This window comes from Aplysia californica, unplaced genomic scaffold, assembly GCF_000002075.1.
Source record: "Aplysia californica isolate F4 #8 unplaced genomic scaffold, AplCal3.0 scaffold00122, whole genome shotgun sequence".
NCBI classification, from domain to species: Eukaryota; Metazoa; Mollusca; class Gastropoda; order Aplysiida; family Aplysiidae; genus Aplysia; species Aplysia californica.
In genome coordinates, this window is record NW_004797392.1 from 1,050,141 (window position 1) to 1,056,853 (window position 6,713).

A 6,713-nucleotide genomic window follows, 5' to 3' on the forward strand; every position below is an offset into this window, starting at 1 on the left:
GAGAGAGAGTTTGTGTATGTGTGTGTGTATCTGGTGTTTGTGTCTATATGATGATATGTGAGTGTATGTGTATGTGTGTGTGTTTGTGTGTGTGTGTGTGTGTGTGTGTGTATGTGTGTCTGTGTGTGTGTGTGTGTGTGTGTGCGTGTGTGTGCACGTGCAAACGAGCATGTTGGCGCTATTGTTCTAAAATGAGAGCGTTGTAAGGAGTGACTTATGCTTCTAATGTAGGTTTAAAAAACGTGACGCAAAGGACGTCTCTTTTCAGTACCAATCCTACCGGAAATATACGCAACTAACAGGGATGATCTGACCTTTTGACATGCTCTCTACAGGTTTTTTTTTCCTTTTTTTTAAAAATAAGTAATGAATACTTTAAAAAATATCAACCCCAACCACCCCCACCTCCAAACAAAAAACCCCAACAAAAACAAACAAACGTTGCCTCATATACTCTTTTGTGGTCATCTCGCCTGCCTTCTTCTTCAACTATCCAGCTCCATCGATCATGTACCCTTCTTGTCTCTCACATCTATTCTTCCCTTCTTTTCTGAATAGCCTGCCTGCGTTGGCGCGTGTTTGTGGCCGTGCATGCGAGCGAGGGGGCGGGAACGTAGATAAAAACCGAGAAAAAAAACGAAAGAGTTATCAGAGGAGGAGAGGCTTTGGGGAGACATTTGAGGAGTTCTGTTTACATTCGCGTCTTAAATGGGCATAGGAGTATAACAGAACCGCGAGAAAAAAAAAAGCTTTCAGAGTCTCGCACTATGAAAGCAAATCCCATTTTGTAAATCAATACTGCTTTGCCAAAATACCTAGAGTCATCTCTCTGACCCTCACCTTTGTGCGTAGTATTCCGGTAATTAGTGTCCATCGTTCTACAGAGGATGGTGTAGGGTCTATAAAACACGTCACTCCTGAAAAGGGTGCCCCCAACAGTCCACGTGCTATTAATAATACATGCTGTCACCAGCGACGATGACAACGTAATATTGATTTCCATAAATAGATCTGTTCTTTTCAACGCGTGCTACACCGTAGAAGCTCAGAACTAGTTTAAGAACGTATAGGCAACACCATCTCATGTGCCAGATTCCGCCAAGAGGCTCGAGTCTGAGTTTGAGTGAAGAGAAGCTCATTGACACAATACTAGTTAGAGTTAAAGAAGAAGCAAAGAGAGACAGACAGAAAAAACTGCGGGGAAAGAAAAGAAGTAGAAGTAGGACCGTCCAGTGGCACGCTCCAACAAGTTCACAAATAAAATTGTTCTGTACTTTTGACTCATGTACTGTCGCTTTTATGAGTTTTTCACTGGAAAGATATTTGAGTAAACAGATGTGACGGCATCCTTATTGGGGATCTGATCAAAACAAAATCTAATAAGATGTTGATTGCTTAACTCATTGAGGATGCTTGTTCTGGTCATTCGACAGCGCTCGAAGACACATTGTTTGGGGCGCTTTGAAAAGGATGCATTGCTTCGTTATTCATTCAGACTTTTGTTTTCATTTCTGTTTTACAATACTTTGATACCTGGACGTATCATCTCTGACTCAGAGTTTGACGTGTAATGACTCTCCATGCTTCACGGTCGCGAACTGCCGTTGCACATTCTGGCATATCCAGGCCAGTCTATGTTCTTATTCTGTCTAACCATTTTATTCTTTGCCTTTCTCTGGCTCTCCTGCCCCACATCTTTTCTTCAAGCACTTTTTAATTGCCCATAGTATTGTATTTTTCTACATTTTATTTTATTCAGCAGGGTTTTACAGTGGCAAGCAAAAACGGGCATACAATGAACTAAGTAAATTCATGTTTCTGATTTGTGTTTGATGGTTCGAAATGTGACATAGCGTTTTGCTTATGGTAGTGTGCTGTTGATCGGAAATCTTTCCCCTCCACGTCTTCAAAGATTCGGCATTGTCCCTCCTTCACCAGTACGTCTTGGGTACGACACTCTCAATAAATAGCATCTTGCGTTTGATAATTTCAATGTGGAACCGCGACGCGCGAACGACGGAGCAAGCTTAGATCAAGACTAAATATAGCCATCTTGGGAAAAAAGTCTTATAAAATAAAATAAAATAAAATGACGAAACAAGACAAACTGGCTTTAAAAAAGATATCACTCAAGCACTTATTGTAGTATTAGACTGAAAATAAGAATAACAGCAACAAAAAGCAACACGTAAAAACCATCTTTATGAATTATTTACAACTCTTCTGTCTGGAAAATGCTTTGAAATCCGCCTCGATGGCTGATATAGCCTTCTGGCAAACAGCACTGCTGCACTTCAGTCACGCCTTTCACCACTGAGTCCGTACAGTTCCTTTTATTTTGCCCGTTTTGGAGATTCCCAGACCCACGAACGTCTGTAGTCTCCCCTGAAAATAGTATCGTTGACGTACAACGGGCAAAAGTTTACCTCAATTGCCGCTACATTTGTAACCCCTTTTCTCCAATGCTTTGGTCGTTTTCAAAGGTCTATTCAAATAAATTTACACCTATACTAGTGCGATTGACTAACTGGTTAGCTTTGCTTAACAATGGATTTAGTATGCCTTACCTCTTACAGAACATTGTTTAAGATTTACATACCTCAAAGGTCCAATGATTCAACAGGAATTCTACATAAACCACAGTTTGATAATGATAGAAGTACTCACACATCGAGACATGGTGCTAAACTTCTTGCAAAAAAAAAAGGGGTGGGGGGATGCTATGTAACCAGAAATGTACTACCATTTCCAAGCGTTACAGAAAAATGTCCAACGATTCGCCAGGAATGTTACATCAGGTACACTTTACTCACACATAGAGACATAGTGTGAAAAAGTGCTACGCGGACAGTAGTAAGAAAAATCAAGGGCGCATGAACGTTATGCAAATTTGGAAGAGATCACTTTGGAAGGACGATCACGCACCGCTGTCTAACACATTTAGTGTTTTAAAGTTAAGTCACGAGTGACGGTTTTTGATACATCTTGTTTCAAAAAATGGAAAATGAAAAAAAAACCCAACTAGGTCTTTTTTTCTTTTTTCTTTTTTTTTCTTTTCTTTTTTTTTTTGGGGGGGGAGGGGTGTGCTAGTAAGGACAGGACGACGTTTTCAACAGCTTATAGAACATGTATTTGGGAATAGTTTTTAGGTTTAAAGTCTGAAAGGGTCACGTGACCTGCTAATGCTATGGAAGAGACGGGTGTTAAGGGGCTTGCTGAGGTGCACAAACTGAGATTCTGAAGCGAAGAAGATTTGGGAAAGGGAAAGAAGGAAGAAGTTAATAGAATAACTATCTATTCAGAAGTAAGGAATTTACTTTCCATTGATGTTGAGACCTTACTTTTGGTAAAGGAAATCCAAATTTCACATCATCATCTTATTTAATAATAGTTAATAATAATAATAATAATAATAATAATAATAATAATAATAATAATAATAATAATAATAATAATAATAATAATAATAATAATAATAATGATAATTGTTATTATTATTATTATTATAATAATGATGATGATGATGATGATGATGATGATGATGATGATGATGATGATGATAATAATAATAATAATAATAATAATAATAATAATAATAATGATGATGATGATGATGATAATAATAATAATAATAATAATAATAATAATAATAATAATAATAATAATAATAATAATGATAATAATAATAATAATTTTAAAAAAAATAATAATGATAATTGCATTTATATAGCGCATAGCCACGTTTTACAGCATGCTCTGTGCGCTCTACAACTATCATTACCCCAGCTGACCCTACAACACAATTTAAAACACTCGGCTTCCTGGGTAGGATACAGTACAAACTGAGGATTACAGACGTTAAAAATCGAACAAACTGACCAGAATTTTCCGCTGTCTATAGCCGGGTACCTACTCCCACTTGTTTGAAGGGAGGAAGATTCGTGCAAAGTGCCTCTCCCAAGGATTGATGCAACATCGGGACCTGACGTGTTTCGCTACACCAGATACGCCGATGTCAAGTAATTTTCCTATAGCTTGTCCAACAGAGAAATATAATGGCTTTTTTTTTTCGTGAGTAACTTTTGGTTCCGGTAATGTTGAGCCTTGAGATCTTAGATATTATAATAATAAGTCATTCCTGATTTGTCTCTTCAGGTAATAATTTTAATCAACTTTGCAGGTTGATATATGAAAAGGCATTCCTTCCCAGCACGGTTGTTTTTTTTCCTGCACGGCCATCTGCGGCTGGAAATTAACATGTTTACTGTACAATTTTTAAAAAAATTGGCGTCGGTGGCCTAGTGGTTAGGCTCTCGGACTCGCAACCGTAAGGTCGTGGGTTCGAATCCCGTGAGGGGCCCGACGTTGTGTCCTTGGGAAAGGCACTTTACACGAATTTTCCTCACTTCACCCAGGTGGGAATGGGTACCCGGCTATAGATAGCGAAAGATCGTATCAGTTTGTTAGTGTTTGAGCGCTTAATCGGCTGCTCGCACTGTATGCTTCCCGGGAAGCTGAGAATGTTTCGGAGTGTTCTATGGTCTGCTGGGGTAATAACATAGTGTAAAGCGCATAGAGCCTGCTGTTGAGCGGGGATATGCGCTATACAAATGCTATCTATTATTATTATTATTATTATTACAATTTTTAAAAACCCAGTTATCATTATAGTTTATATTTTACTGTGCTTTGGTCAAACAAGCATAACTCCCTTTTGAACACATGATAATTGGAAATATACAAAACTGAAAAACTGTGCACCAGAAAGGAGCCGTACAGAAACAGAAATTGATACAATACTACATTCAAGAGTCATCCCCACAAAAAGAATGATATTCTTTAGTTGGACTAGCTATTGTTGAGGACTAAAAATGTGACAGCCTGCCAATACAATGTTTTCCACACGTGCAAATAAGGAGAGATGTGCCATAATGCACCAGCCGGTAGGGTGGTTGGCGGGTGCTCTGGTGTGGTTTCCTCCCTCTTTCAAATGATAATACACGTATCGAACATCAAAAGTCTTTATCTCTTCTCCTTGTTTCGTTGTAAGTTTCTATCTTCTACCAAGTAACACCTCTAATCTTCGGCACTTATATGGCCTACTAATTGTGCTGCAAGTGCCGTAAAACTCTTACTAAATCAAGACTAAACTAAACTAGACTAAACTAGACTGAACTGAACTAAACTAAACCAAAGACTAAACCAAAGATCGTAGAAAACGTTTTGTAGGCTACGATATTTTTGACTAAACTAAACTAAACTAAACCTTCAGCCTGCTTATTTGAAAGTGCCTTTGAAATACCCCTGTACGGTGCAGTAAATCTTCTCAGTGATGTGAACACTGAGCCAATGCCTCCTATGACGCAGCAGCTCCAACGAGCTCTTCTGACTGCTGGACAGGGACATCGGCTGCCTGCCGTTTATCCTGTGTCAATAGACCTGGTTGAGCAGAAAGCTGTCTCCCGCCTCAGCCAGCCTTGTTGATACACATCGAACCACTAAGCGAGAAAAGCTTCAGTGAGCGGAGTGACATGAAATTAGGTCTCTAAAGCATTAACAAGAGAGACCACATGATTCTATCTATATCTGGCAATGTATTTCGGGCACGGATTAGGTTATTTTGACATCAAGCCTCAGGTCCATCCTTTCTCCTTGGGTCAGCTGTTGACTGGTTTTCTCCTGAAGCAGGTTTGTGAACAAAAAGAGCTGCTTTCTACATTCAGAACTTCAGCTCTTTGTGTGTGGGTGTTGTTGTTTTTTTTTTGGGGGGGGGGGTGAGGTTAGGAGGGAAGGGTAAGGAGTATGCCTACGGGGAAATAGGAGGGATGGGGAAGGGGGAAAGGTGGGTGCAGGGAATGAGGAGAGGAAAGGGCTAGGAGAACGGGAAAGGAGGGGGAGGGGGTTGATAGAAATTGAATATTTACCATTCAGTAAACGATAGTCTTCTTGAATTTCCTTTTAGATAAAAGGTCAAGTAATGTTCAAACAAAAATCAGGACGAGCCATGAATGTGTTGTAAATGCATGTTTATCAACCCCAAGTTGGTCTCCACTCTGCTAATTAGTCGCTTTTAAGCACAAAGGGGGGGGGGGGGGGATCCCGAAAAATGCTGTTTTGAGAAAATCGAAGGTTAAGTTTTTGGACCCTTGTTCAGTTTCTTTAAAAGACAAGGAGCTTTTTCTCTATAACCAAACACATATACACACCAATGAAACCAAACTTCTCCTATAGGTAGGATAATGCCAAGGATCTCCTTGGATAATGCCCACTTTTGGCGTAGGTCAAGATTTCTGGAAACCCCCGAAATCTGGGTTAGCCCGCTTGTCCTTAAAAGCGACTAATTATGGCAGATGTTGACGAACTCACAGAGTAGAGGGCGCTCACGACATGTCGACTGGCTTATTATTGTGTCTCCTGTTCTACTGTTTACTCTTTAACTCAAGGTACACGTGGCGTCGGTAGTCTAGTGGTTAGGCTACCGGACTCGTCGTAATCGTGAGATTGCGGGTTTGGGGGGTTCGAGCCTCAGCTCGGTCCGACGTTGTGTCCTTGGGAAAGGCACTTAACACGAATTTCCAAATTGGCTCGGTCCTTTCGGAGATGGACGTTAAACTTGGAGGTCCCGCCCCTTAAATAACCTAATAGTGTTCATAGGGGCGTTAAACCCATACCATTTCAAAGTACACTGAGCGCTGGTTCAGCCGGTTCACGGC